A 12865-nucleotide genomic window follows, 5' to 3' on the forward strand; every position below is an offset into this window, starting at 1 on the left:
CAGTCCTAAGCAATGCTGATTTTTGTAGGTGTTCTATATTCACACTTGCAGCAGTCTTTTTCAGCCATGTTGGCAGTTCAGTGTTGATATTTCCAAGTGCACCAATTATAATTGCTATCAATTCTCCTCTCTTCATTGGCCCCAACCTTCGTATTTCTCACTTCAAATGGTCTTCACCTTGATCCTGTTGTCACCGGGCATGCTGTTCCCATTTTTATACATGTTCTTCCATATAAAAATTCACCATAACGATGTCTGGTTTCTGATATCTGGTCAGGTGATTTCCATGGATCATTGCATCTGACAGGATTTTGCAATTCTCATTTTCGATGACTCCTTCAGGCGTTTGCTCAACGTCTTTGCTCTTTGTAGGCCGTGATTTCCACAGAACTCCTAATGGGTTATTCGTGCCACATCGTCATGGCATCTTTTGTATAAGCGTTGTGTCAATTTTGGGCATATTAGTGCTTCTGTCTCTATCTTCAGGTCACTCCTCCTCATTCATAACCACCGGTCCTCTCTTATATGTCTTGGCGTTCACATCTCTTGCAAAATGACCGTACATTTTCTTTACCTTCGATGCTTTTTCTTTTTTCGTTCATTTTTTTGCTTTAAGTTCTCTTTAGTTACACAATTTTCAGTGTCGATGATGCCATCTTTCCTGTGTTTCAAGAATGGTTTCACAACATTTTGTATATTCCACCCTAGGCTGTTTTTTTTTTCTGCTTCGATACAGTCCTAGTACCTGATCAAGCCACTCCCACACTTTCTTCGGGACAAGTGTCACTTTTAGGGTGGAAAGCTCTGTGCGCTGTCAAAATGTTTCTGGTCTTGGTATTCTTCATTTCTCTCCTTTGCCATTTTATAATTCCCACTCCATACCGAAGTGATGCTATCGCCCACGTATCGACTGCTTGGATTTTATTCTATCCAGTCAATTTTGAGCGCAACACCAACCTCAGTCGTCTGACATACTAGGGCCCCTAGTCTGTCTATGAAGATAGCTTCCTCATAGACAGACTAGGACCCCAAATTAACAACATGCTGGTTATTTTCAGCCAGTATATTATTCAGCTACATCTGGGTGCGTGTATAGCGGTATGGCTACCAAGTTTCTCTTATGTTATATTTTATAGCATATATTTTCTAGTTAGTTTGTTTACAGTTAATGCAACGCTACTTATTATGTTTCCTATTTGGAAATAGATAAAATTATTTAGCTTTTAAAGTAGGGATATATAATGATAAGACCGTCACTTATAACTTAAGTGTTATCATTATACGCAGTCCTAACTACAGCTATATAAATGCCGTAGAGAAATATACTTTCTGGAACGCTAACGAACATTAGCGGGCATGTATATTAAATATATTTTCGTGTTCTTTTGACTGCTATAAAAAGTACAGTTTAATAATTACAGAAATACATTTCATATATAGTTTAAGAACTTCCTGCATGGATGGTAGTCCAGGGATCATTCTCAAATTATCTTCAGTTCATTTTTTTATCGTCCCAAGTGCTTCTACAATCACTGGTATTGTAACCGTCTCGTGATGCCATCTTTGCTCCTACTACTGTGTGGAATTATTAAATATTGTTTAGTTTCGACTTTTGTCTTGTACTTGAGATTATCAAAAATATGTGAGGGCTGGAGGTGATTGTAGGAGAAAGAGGAGTAGCTTAGGGGTGGGGCGGATTTTTTTGAATTTTCCTTTCCTTTCTTTTAGGTTTCGCGAGTCGGACATCTTTACAGAAGTTTCCTCATTTAAACTTGCAGTTTTGATACAACCATTTGGTTTATTTTTGTCTTGTTTTTTCTTAATCTTAAATCTATTATTCAAGAAGGATATTGTCATTTTAAGAACACAAGTGTTTGGAACTGAATTGGAACTGGTTATATGATAAAGAGCGTGGTTGGATAGCTTAGAAATTCCTCTCAAAATCGCGTGACCCTAAAACACAGTATTTTCGGCTAGTACATTTTACCATCATCTCAAGTCGACCAAAGCTTTGTAAGTGAAATTACAGAGAAACTGTGTAGAATCCTGTCCAGTTGGTAACAGTTGTAATTTAAAGGTGAAACCGTGTCGCATTGTCTCAATCTGATTCTATCTGAGAATGTTCTGTGACTTGTACACTAATTCAATGAGTAAGTTGTCCTGAGGATCGAATTCATCGTCGAAATCAACGGAGATCCACGTAATCATCATATCAAATGTATTTTCATAATTCTTCTCAAATTCTTATCGTCAGTTCTATGTTAGTAAGATTTCTACTTTGTAATTAACCTTGTTAATTTCTGAGAGTGTGCAAGAGATCGTGAAATTGTTTAAATTGCTGATATCATCATTTACCGTTGATTACCAATATGTTAGAATGCTGAACATCCTTTGCTACACTGCTTATAGTGTCCCTTCGTTCGGATCTTCTATTGATTTCTGTATACGTTCTAAAATCTCGTCAGCTTAATAGGAATTTATCCGACTGATACAGCAACAGAAAAAAGAATAATATTCCTCACGGTCATTAGATGTGTGTGTGTGTGTGTGTGTGTGTCCACATCCATTTTATTTAGAATTCTCTTTTGAATTTTGTTTGTTTGGAATTATATTTCTCCCAAATTTCGCGACAAAAGTTTGCAGTAATACTCATACCAAAGCACCTCAAATTCCAGCCCTTAAAAACCGTTCTCTGCCCCTCACTCTATTTTATATACTTCCCCTTTCGCTAATTGACCCCCACTTCATTTATCGTTACATACATACACGTTGCACACATACACGCCACACACACACGCGCGCGCGCGCGCGACCGCACACAAATTCACACAGGCATACACGTGAATACGTGGACGATAATCTTCTCAACAGAAGTGTTACAACCATTTCCGGTTGTTTATATGCGTCAACCCTGTGTATGTCTATTGCTGGTATATTATTGTCACGTAATACAGCCTGGAATGAAATGGAGAATAGCGAGGAGACTCCGGAAAGGAGATACAGAAAAGGAGATTAAGGAGAGAAAGACAAAGAGAACAGAGATCAGATTTCGGTGAGGAACAACTGGAAGCTACACAGAAAGCAGATTGTGGCTATTGGTTAAACCGAAGAGGAAGAACATGCACGCTAAGAAGTAAGGCCTCTGACGATCGTAAATATTGCTTGTAACAGAGATTGCAGTGCCGGCAGGAGAAGACATAGATTACCAGCTGTCAATGAAATTTCTATATTTTCGAGACATTCCCATGGACAGGCTCCATTCAATAAAGATTTTCGAGTTTATCCACAAAAATAATGATGTGTCACTGATTAATCTAAACGTTTTCAAGTCGAAATTGAGCCCGAAGACATACTTTGTTTTTCTCCTTTCCGTGAACCAGGATGGCAACAAAAAATGGTAGAACTATTCCATATTTTAGTGATGAGGAATTCTGTACATTGGTTATATTATTAGGAAGGATATGTGTCCTCGGGCATATATATATATATATAGCCACGGGAATATAGCGTAATGGTTAAGGGCGCGGGCTACTATCCTCAAGATTCCAAGTTCAATTCCAGGCTGTATAAATAATAATAATAATAATAATAATAATAATAATAATAATAATAATAATAATAATAATAATAATAATAATAATAATAATAGATATGGCATGCCCTGTTGACAAACTATGCAATAAAGAATAAAGAAATGTCGATAGATATGACAGGTTAACTAGGGAGCTTAAGTAGTTGTTTTCGATGAAAATGGTGGTAGTAGTACCAGTAATTGTCGGGGTCCTGGGAACAGTGAGTAAAAATCTTGAGAAGTCCATGGAACAAATAGAGGCGGCAATAAAGGAGGAGAACTTGCATAAAACAGCACTACTTGGAATTGTTAGAATACTCTGGATGGTGAGTGAAAAATAAGAGGTGTTACCTTAGTTCACTGGTAATGAACAGCTAACACCGTAATAGATTTCCAGCGTGAGAAGCTGTGCAAAGACAATAATTGTAATAATAATAATAATAATAATAATAATAATAATAGATATGGCATGCCCTGTTGACAACTATGCAATAAAGAATAAAGAAATGTCGATAGATATGACAGGTTAACTAGGGAGCTTAAGTAGTTGTTTTCGATGAAAATGGTGGTAGTAGTACCAGTAATTGTCGGGGTCCTGGGAACAGTGAGTAAAAATCTTGAGAAGTCCATGGAACAAATAGAGGCGGCAATAAAGGAGGAGAACTTGCATAAAACAGCACTACTTGGAATTGTTAGAATACTCTGGATGGTGAGTGAAAAATAAGAGGTGTTACCTTAGTTCACTGGTAATGAACAGCTAACACCGTAATAGATTTCCAGCGTGAGAAGCTGTGCAAAGACAATAATTGTAATAATAATAATAATAATAATAATAATAATATAATAATAATAATAATAATAATAATAATAATAATAATAATAATAATACTATAATAATAATAATAAAACTATAATAATAATAATAACAACAACACCAGCAAAAATACCTGAGGAAGGCTGGAGAGTAAATCAACCGAAGCGTTATGGTAATAATAAACAAGATGTGGCCTCATATCCGTCCATGTAAATAATGAATAAATGGTAGGAAATATTCTCAATCGATGGAACATCACATTGTTGCCGCAGAGTAGTCAAACATGAGTAGATCAATCCCATTATTCAAGGGTGGGGGGGGGGGATCTTCCAGCATTGCGCGGTAGACTTCTGCTTACAAGTGGAAGCCAATAACCTGGATTTTATCATGAAACAACAACAAATATTGAACGTGGAACTTTACAAAAGCTCAGATGATCATCTAAATAAGGTTGCGCATAATACTGGTTTTCGGGCTGGACACACACATACACTTATTCATCCGTCTTCATTCCAAGAATTTCCAAGAAACATGCAAGAATGGTATTACGAGGCAATGGCTTTAGTAAGGCAACATGGCTCGCCTGATATTTTCATTTTATAACATTTAATCCAATTGACAAGAAATTAAGGATAACTTATTTCATGAACAAAATCCCTCAAACAGAACAGATTTTGGAACATAGTGTTTCAAACTGAAAGAAATATAACTTTTGAATGACGTTAAAATAAAACACATTTTCTATAGAGTTGTTTGCTCGTTTGCTCACCATTGAGTATCGGAAGAAACGATTGCCATGTGGCCATACCTTAGTAATATGATGTGGAAGGATTCCGACCATCCTACCAAGTGACTAAAGGTGGGTTGACTCATTGTTATAAAACAAAAGAACTGTGAGCGATTGGTAGTTTGGGTTGGCAAGCAGTTCACTGTGAGCCGTGATTGAGTGCATTGAATCTCGTGTAACAGTAATAGTAGTGCATCGTGTAAATACTTTATTTGCCCCAGGATATAAAAGTAGCGATGAGTTGTTCGAAGCTTGCGTTGGACGTTTGAATTTTTTTTTTTAAGGAAACCAAAGAAATAATCGTTTTAGCATGGACGACTTATTGTCCTCTGTGATGCAGTTGCAACAGCAGCAGCAGCGATAACAACAGAAACTAAAGCAGAAACTACAGCAGCAACTGCAGCAGCAGAAGCAAGTACAACAGCAACAACAGTGGAGGCGCAATGGCCCAGTGGTTAGGGCAGCAGGCTCGCTGTCGGAGGATCGCGGTTTCGATTCCCAGACCGGGCGTTGTGTGTGTTTATTGAGCGAAAATACCTAAAGCTTGTACTCTTTCTCTCCAACTTTCTCTCACTCTTTCTTCCTGTTTCTTATTCCGACTTCCTACGCAACCGCTGAGCCTGGATGTACAATCATCCATCTGTCGATGATTTCTGTGTCAGGGGTTGACCTGCTTTCTCTTCTGCGGGTCTTACGAATAGCAAAGGACCACGTTTCGGACTTCTCCCACTCTGGGACAAAGACCGCTTGGCTCAACAAACAAACAAACAAACAGCAACAACAACAAAACTAACAGTTACTGAAACTAATATTGAAGAATTCCGAAAATACTTCAGGTTCGTTCTCGCCAGACAGCGTAACAAGCTCAATTGAACAATTTAATTACAATCCAGAAGGGATTATCTTCTCTGCATATTTTCGAAGATACGAGGAAATCTTCAAAGAAGAAAACAAAAGTTGGTGCGACGATAAAAAAAAATACAAATGCGTTTAAGAATGCTATCTCTAGCCGAATACGAGAAATATGGTAATTGTTTTCTGCCGAAGAAACCTGGTGATATTTGTTTCGACGAAGCAATATTTTATCGAAAATTTTCAATGAAAGAAGTTTCCTCTTCAATACTCGCTGGCAATGTTTAAATTGGGTCAGAAACGCTGCTGAAGATTTCGTCACCTATGTCGGAGAGTTTAACAGAGAGTGTGAGAAATTAAAATTGAATGGGTTGACCCCGGACGTGTTCAAGTGTTTAGTTTTTTGTTCAAAGGTTTTCTACAAACAACGATGCAGATATACGCTCCCAGATATTGAAAAGTTAGAAAGCAGAAGTATATCAGAGGATTATAAATCTACGACACAACGCAGATAAACTTGAAGCAAAAGATTAATCTCATGTTTAAGCGAATCTACCGGTAACAGATAAGAAAAAAGAGAAAAATATATAAAGACCGAAAACATGTTGTGGGTGATGTGGTCTACGTTTTAAAAGTAACTGTCCGTTTAAAAATATTAAATGTTTCAAGTGTGGCCGAATAGGTTATAAAAAATCACACTGTAAAACAAAACGTCGTAAATGGTTCAACAGAAAAATAACGTCAACCGGTTATCGGTGACAAGACATACGAAAGTGCTCCAAAGGAAATTTTTGTACGTAAAAAGTAATAACACAAACGTAAAGTTACGCTTGGATGCGGACAGCGATATCTCGATAATTAACACAGATACATGATTAAATGAAACTTCAAACATTGCCCGTGGTGTTTCATGCAAAAAATTATATTTTAAGGGCGAATTTATAAGAGACACTACGTTTCGTTAAAAAACCTTAAAAGCCAAAGTTTTTGTGTTAAATAATACGACAAATTTAATCGGAACTGACCGGATGGAATTATTTAGCTTATGGGACCTTCTTACAGATCTTTTCTCCAAGACTGTGAGTGGTTTTATTTCCCATAGCACAATAAGTCGTTAGTAGAACTGAAAATAATTTTTTTTTAAATTAAACAGTAGCAAGATTTTTTCTAAATTGGATCTCTCTGACGCGTACCTACAAATTAGAGTATACGATGAATGCTCTAAATACATAACAATTAACACACAGGAAAGACTGTATAAATACAACAGGTTACAATTTGGCTTAAAAGTCACACCAGCGATTTTTCAAGAGATTTTGGATGCAATATTAGCGGACTGTGAATTTTTGACTCCATACCTGGATAATATACTCATTAAAAAAACGAATCCAGGGATGAACACGTAGAGCACGTAAAATATGTACTCGAAAAAATTAGATTATTACGTCCTTAATTGAGTGTATCGATTGGCAGTTCAAGTTGGCAAGCAGTTCACTGTGAGCCGTGATTGAGAGCGTTGAGACTCAGGTAATAGTAATAGTAGTGAGAAGTTGTTAAATTATATATCGAACACAAGGATATAAAATAATATTACATGCAGATGACTCGTTGCAAATAGATCAGATTGTTTGCAGCAGCGAAGTTTCTGTCGTAGAAACTGAGCATTTGTTTCATGATATTCTAAAACAACACGCATGAAACATGGGCCTGAGAGTGAAAGACACCTGAGAGGATGTTGCATGGTGAACGGACACTGTCAAAGAAGATTCCTAGCGAATATCTTGAAGAAACATGAGCAAACGACAATGGTTATCCATGCTACAGGTGACGCCAAGGAGGGACGATACAAGTTACTAAAGTTAATAATAGGTGTGTAGTCCTCAATAGAAAGGACCAATGTCGTACTTTCAAAGCGCATGTAAATATGCAAATATGTCCGACTACCAAGTCAATGAAATACATATTCGAGTAACTCTATAAAGGCTACAAGAACATTAAATTTAATATAAGTAAATGAAAGATGGACGTTGAAGTTGTACATGATGAAAATATATAACAGACCCCATGCTATTATACTCGCTGCCAGTGCAACAGCAAGAATCTTTCTTTTACGGAGAAAGTAATGAGAAAGAAGCGTTAGAGAGAGAGAAGAGCTGCCCGTCGTAACACGCCTCTACCATCATGGTTTGTCCTTAGTAAATGATACAGAAATACAAGACGCCGGTTGCATATTGATATTCCTTATCATTATGTGTGTGACAAAGGGATGACTGTTTGGAAACTACACGAGAGATGAGAAGAGAGAATTATTTCAAGACTTTAGTTTCCAAGTCCAAAGCAAAAAGAAATATTTTATCTGAGATTGTTATTGTTACCTGTTGAAGGAGCTCGCATTTTTTGACGATCTTAAAATAGCTGATGGTGTATGATATAAGTTGGCATGAAATAGCTGTCATCGTTTTAATAACGCAAGTGGAAATATACTTTATAAATGAGTGCGACCCTTTAGTTTCAACTCACAGCGGGAAATGTCACATTTAAGAATTATTGGAATTTTTAAAAGAATGAAAAACGGCAAAGTCTTTAGATACGAAATTTATCAATGGTTGCTTTAATTGTTTTTGATAAAGTTGTTGGTATTTTTGTATAGTAGTATAAACATGCATACGCATACACATGCAAAAGCACACACACATACACACACGTACATGCACATGCATTCACACAGACCGGCACGCACACACACATACACACACATATATATTTATATGTATCATCTGGTGATCTTATGCCCTCTCAATCGTTAAGTCAATACCTTTTCACCCGGAGTATCTTTATAAAGTGTATTGAATAGATACAAACACTCCAGTTGTGGAATACAATGCCAGCTAATAGTGATAAATCGATACGAAGTTCATATAATGATTATCTTTCATTAAGAGGATAAATTCAAGCAAGTTACATCTCGTTTTCGACAGCCATTTCTACCTAGAAAACAGACAGGATGTTGAGGAGGAATTATATTCGAATTATTTGTAAGTAAATGTTTTATTGTATAATTAATATGCTTTTAATTTTTTAAGAATTTAGCCATCACGACTGAGACCCCACAAGAACACATTTTGTATATATATGTATATATATATATATATATAATATATATATATATATATATATATATATATATATATATATATATATATATATATTATATATATATATATATATATATATATATGAGTTCAGCAAAAATATGGTACTTAAGTTGAGGGACCAGAATTTAGTACGGTATTATCCATACAATTTCAAATTAATGTGATTAAAATCAAAATAAGCAACAAGGATATTCAAAAATAATGCAATTTTCTCCTCTCTCTCTATTGTGGTAAAACTTTGGTATATAACGTAAATCCTCGAGTATAATCCGCATTTTTTCCTAAAATCTAAAGATCAACATACCTAGTGCGTACTATATACGAGGTTAAAAATGAAAATTATTTTCTAAGCTATGTACGAGTCTCTATTTGCTCTCTGGCTATGTTTATTCAGACGCATTTTGTGATGTCGGGCGTGAAAATACCTTAAGCTAAACCTGAAAGCAATGAAGTCATAAAAGAATCATCCATAACTTGCAGTAAGCAACATTTCTTAAACGTTATTACTCTTATCTCTTTATTTTCTGCAAACAAAATGCACAAAAATACTACACGTTCCCACTATGTTATATATACAATAATAATAAAGGACGTTACCATATACATTTTTACAAACAAAGGATGTTATATAGACCTCCTTGACTCAAGTTAGAGAAGGAGTGCATATTATACACAAGGTTTAGGTTTTTCAGAGGTACACCCCCCCAAAAAAAAAGAAAATCCCCTGCGTGTTATACTCAAGGGCGGACTATACTCGAGGATTTACGGTACTCCAAATATTCAAAGAAGTTTTATTCTTATGTTAAAATTTCATTCTTAATAATCTTCTTGATTACCCTAAATTTTAACTTTACACAATAAGACAATATCGTTTGAAAAGATCTTTAGAAATTACTTGATTTATCTCTTTCTTAAATGGCTCTACCCTCCGGATCTTAGTATTGACAAGGGCCTTTATATAAATAACCCTTCTAAACAAGTACAACTAAGAAACTATAAATATCATGTAGGGAGTAACAATATTAACTTCTTAAATCTATGATATAACACTTAATCAAAAAAAAAGATTAGTGTAAAATATGATTGTTCCATAACTTAAATATTCCTTTAGCTGACATCAAACATCAGTCTTCAATTCATATTAGCTAAATAAGTAAATATATAATTTTTAGTCTAATATATTTTGAATTATTATATTTTTTCTAAAAATCATTTCTATTGGTGTTAATAAGCTACATATGATTTACCATAGTATTGGTAATTAAGCTATTTTATTTCCTTTTCTATGGTGTTCTGCCCTACATGATCATTTTATTGTATTTCTTTATTATTTTATAGCCTTTATTTATAAAATTAATTCTAATTTTTGTATCTCTATAAATTCATACTATACTGGTATATTCACTACTTATAAAAAAAACCCGCTTAGATTATAATTTTGTTTATATATAATTAACATGTTCCTTTGCTTCAATACTCCTTTATTAATACCAGTTTATACCAATTAATCAATATTTTATTCACCACTGAGTATCACAAGGAACGATTGTCATGTGACTATATCTTAATAATGTTACATGCAGACGACCCGTTGACACAACAATATTTCTCTGAAGAGAAACGTTTGCGTAACCAAATTCTTGCCAAAATGAAAGACTACGGTGCGTGGAAACAATTTTAGGGTTTACAAATAAATGTTCCTTCGTATTCCTTCTTTTTGACTCCAACTTATGCAATTATACATGTATGTATATATATGTATGTGTGTTTTTATATGTATGCACATATATATACACATGTGTATACATACATTCATACATACATATATACATACATGCATACATGCATATATATATATATATATATATATATACATGCATATATATATATATACATACATACACACACACACACACACATATATATATATATATATATATATATATATATATATATATATATATATGTATGTATGTATATATATTTTATACATATATATATATATATATATATATATAAAATAAATATTAGGGAATAAATCCAAATTTACAGGGAAAATCAGATTTAAGATTGAATCCAATTTTATAGTAAAATATTATATAATATTAATTAGAGACAAAACCACTATTTTGCAAATCAAACAAAGAAAGACTTAATCCAATACATAAAAAAATTTTAATATAAATTAAATAAAATTATATTCGCCACTACAATTGTCTCTTCTCAGGACATTCATCAGGTGGATTTCAGGTCTTCTATTCTATTTTAAGTTAGTGGGTGAATATTAACAGGACCTAATTCTTCTGAACAATGCCTTTTCCTTGTCCAGTTAGGTGAAAATTAATCAGGGATCGATGGTTGTTACTAGACTCCACAACACTCACCCTCAGTGTTCGTTGATTGTCACTCATTTCCACGACACTCACTCTCTTGAGATATTGGCTATTTTTATGCCATCTCTATTACTTAAATCCAACAAGACTATTTTGAATCGTTGTGTAAAAGTCTGGTAGTTTAATATGGAAGAATTAGTTAATATAAATTTTATGTCGTAACTCTCTACGACAATTTTCTTTGACTTCTAAATGTACTGTAAATATTAAATGTAAATAAATAAACTAATTTAGTAAATAATTTCTCTTTCTTCATTTTCTTCAACCTGTTAATGAGATTTATTTCTGTTTCAATGAAACTGTGGTTAATTCTACGAACAAGTTATACGTAATACTTTCACTAAAGTCTCTGAAGTGTCTAGAATGTTCTCTTCCAAAAAATACTGATGCTTCTGATCTCGTTTGAAACAAATAACATTTCTTTTTCTTTCTTCCTCTTTTTCTATTTTTGCTACTCTCTCTTTTTATCTCACCCTCACTCCTCCTACCCCTCTCTCTTCTGTTCCCTCTCTTTCTATCCATCACCAAATTATCGCACTCCCTCCTTATTTCAATGGATAATTTTATGGTGATGTAGTGGTGGTCATCGCCGTATTTGTTACTGAATTATGCTTGTAGCACTTCTCTTTCTTATTCCTTTCATCTTCATTCTTTGTAAATTAATGTTAAACGTGAATATGAAATATGAAATGCTTTTCCAAAATAAATTTTCATTGCAGTTCTCTTCTACATCTCACTGACATTTGGAAATGGACGTAAGTAAATTTATATCAATATATAGATATATATCTATGAAAATTATGAAAATCACTACTGAAAACTTTAATTTATAAGTTCAGTGGAGGAAAATATTTTCCTTTTCTAAGTAAATTAGATGAAAAGAAAACTCAAGATAAATCTCGTATTATGACGAATTCAATTCTTAACATAATTTCCATTGGTGATAATTCAGTTTTCCGTCAGTTTGTAAGCATTTTGTTAAATAAAACAAAGGGCTGGTATTAGGGGACATTCTTTACAACCGACAACCGTTAAACATTATAGTATATAACTTGTGAATCATTTAAATAATAGAATTAATTAAACAGCATTTAAAACTCATTCGCAGTCATTTTCATTAAACAGATTATATATCCCAAGATGCTTTGTACCTTACAATATGGTAGTAACAACTCTATCACTTATTCCTGGTAAAAATATCAATGCTGATCCTCAAACATTTAATATTCTCTATCTTTATTATTATCTATTTTCACAATGTTTTATTTTCGTCTTCGTATTTTGGTTGTTAAA

Source organism: Octopus sinensis, unplaced genomic scaffold (genome assembly GCF_006345805.1).
Source record: "Octopus sinensis unplaced genomic scaffold, ASM634580v1 Contig14498, whole genome shotgun sequence".
Classification (NCBI taxonomy): Eukaryota; Metazoa; Mollusca; class Cephalopoda; order Octopoda; family Octopodidae; genus Octopus; species Octopus sinensis.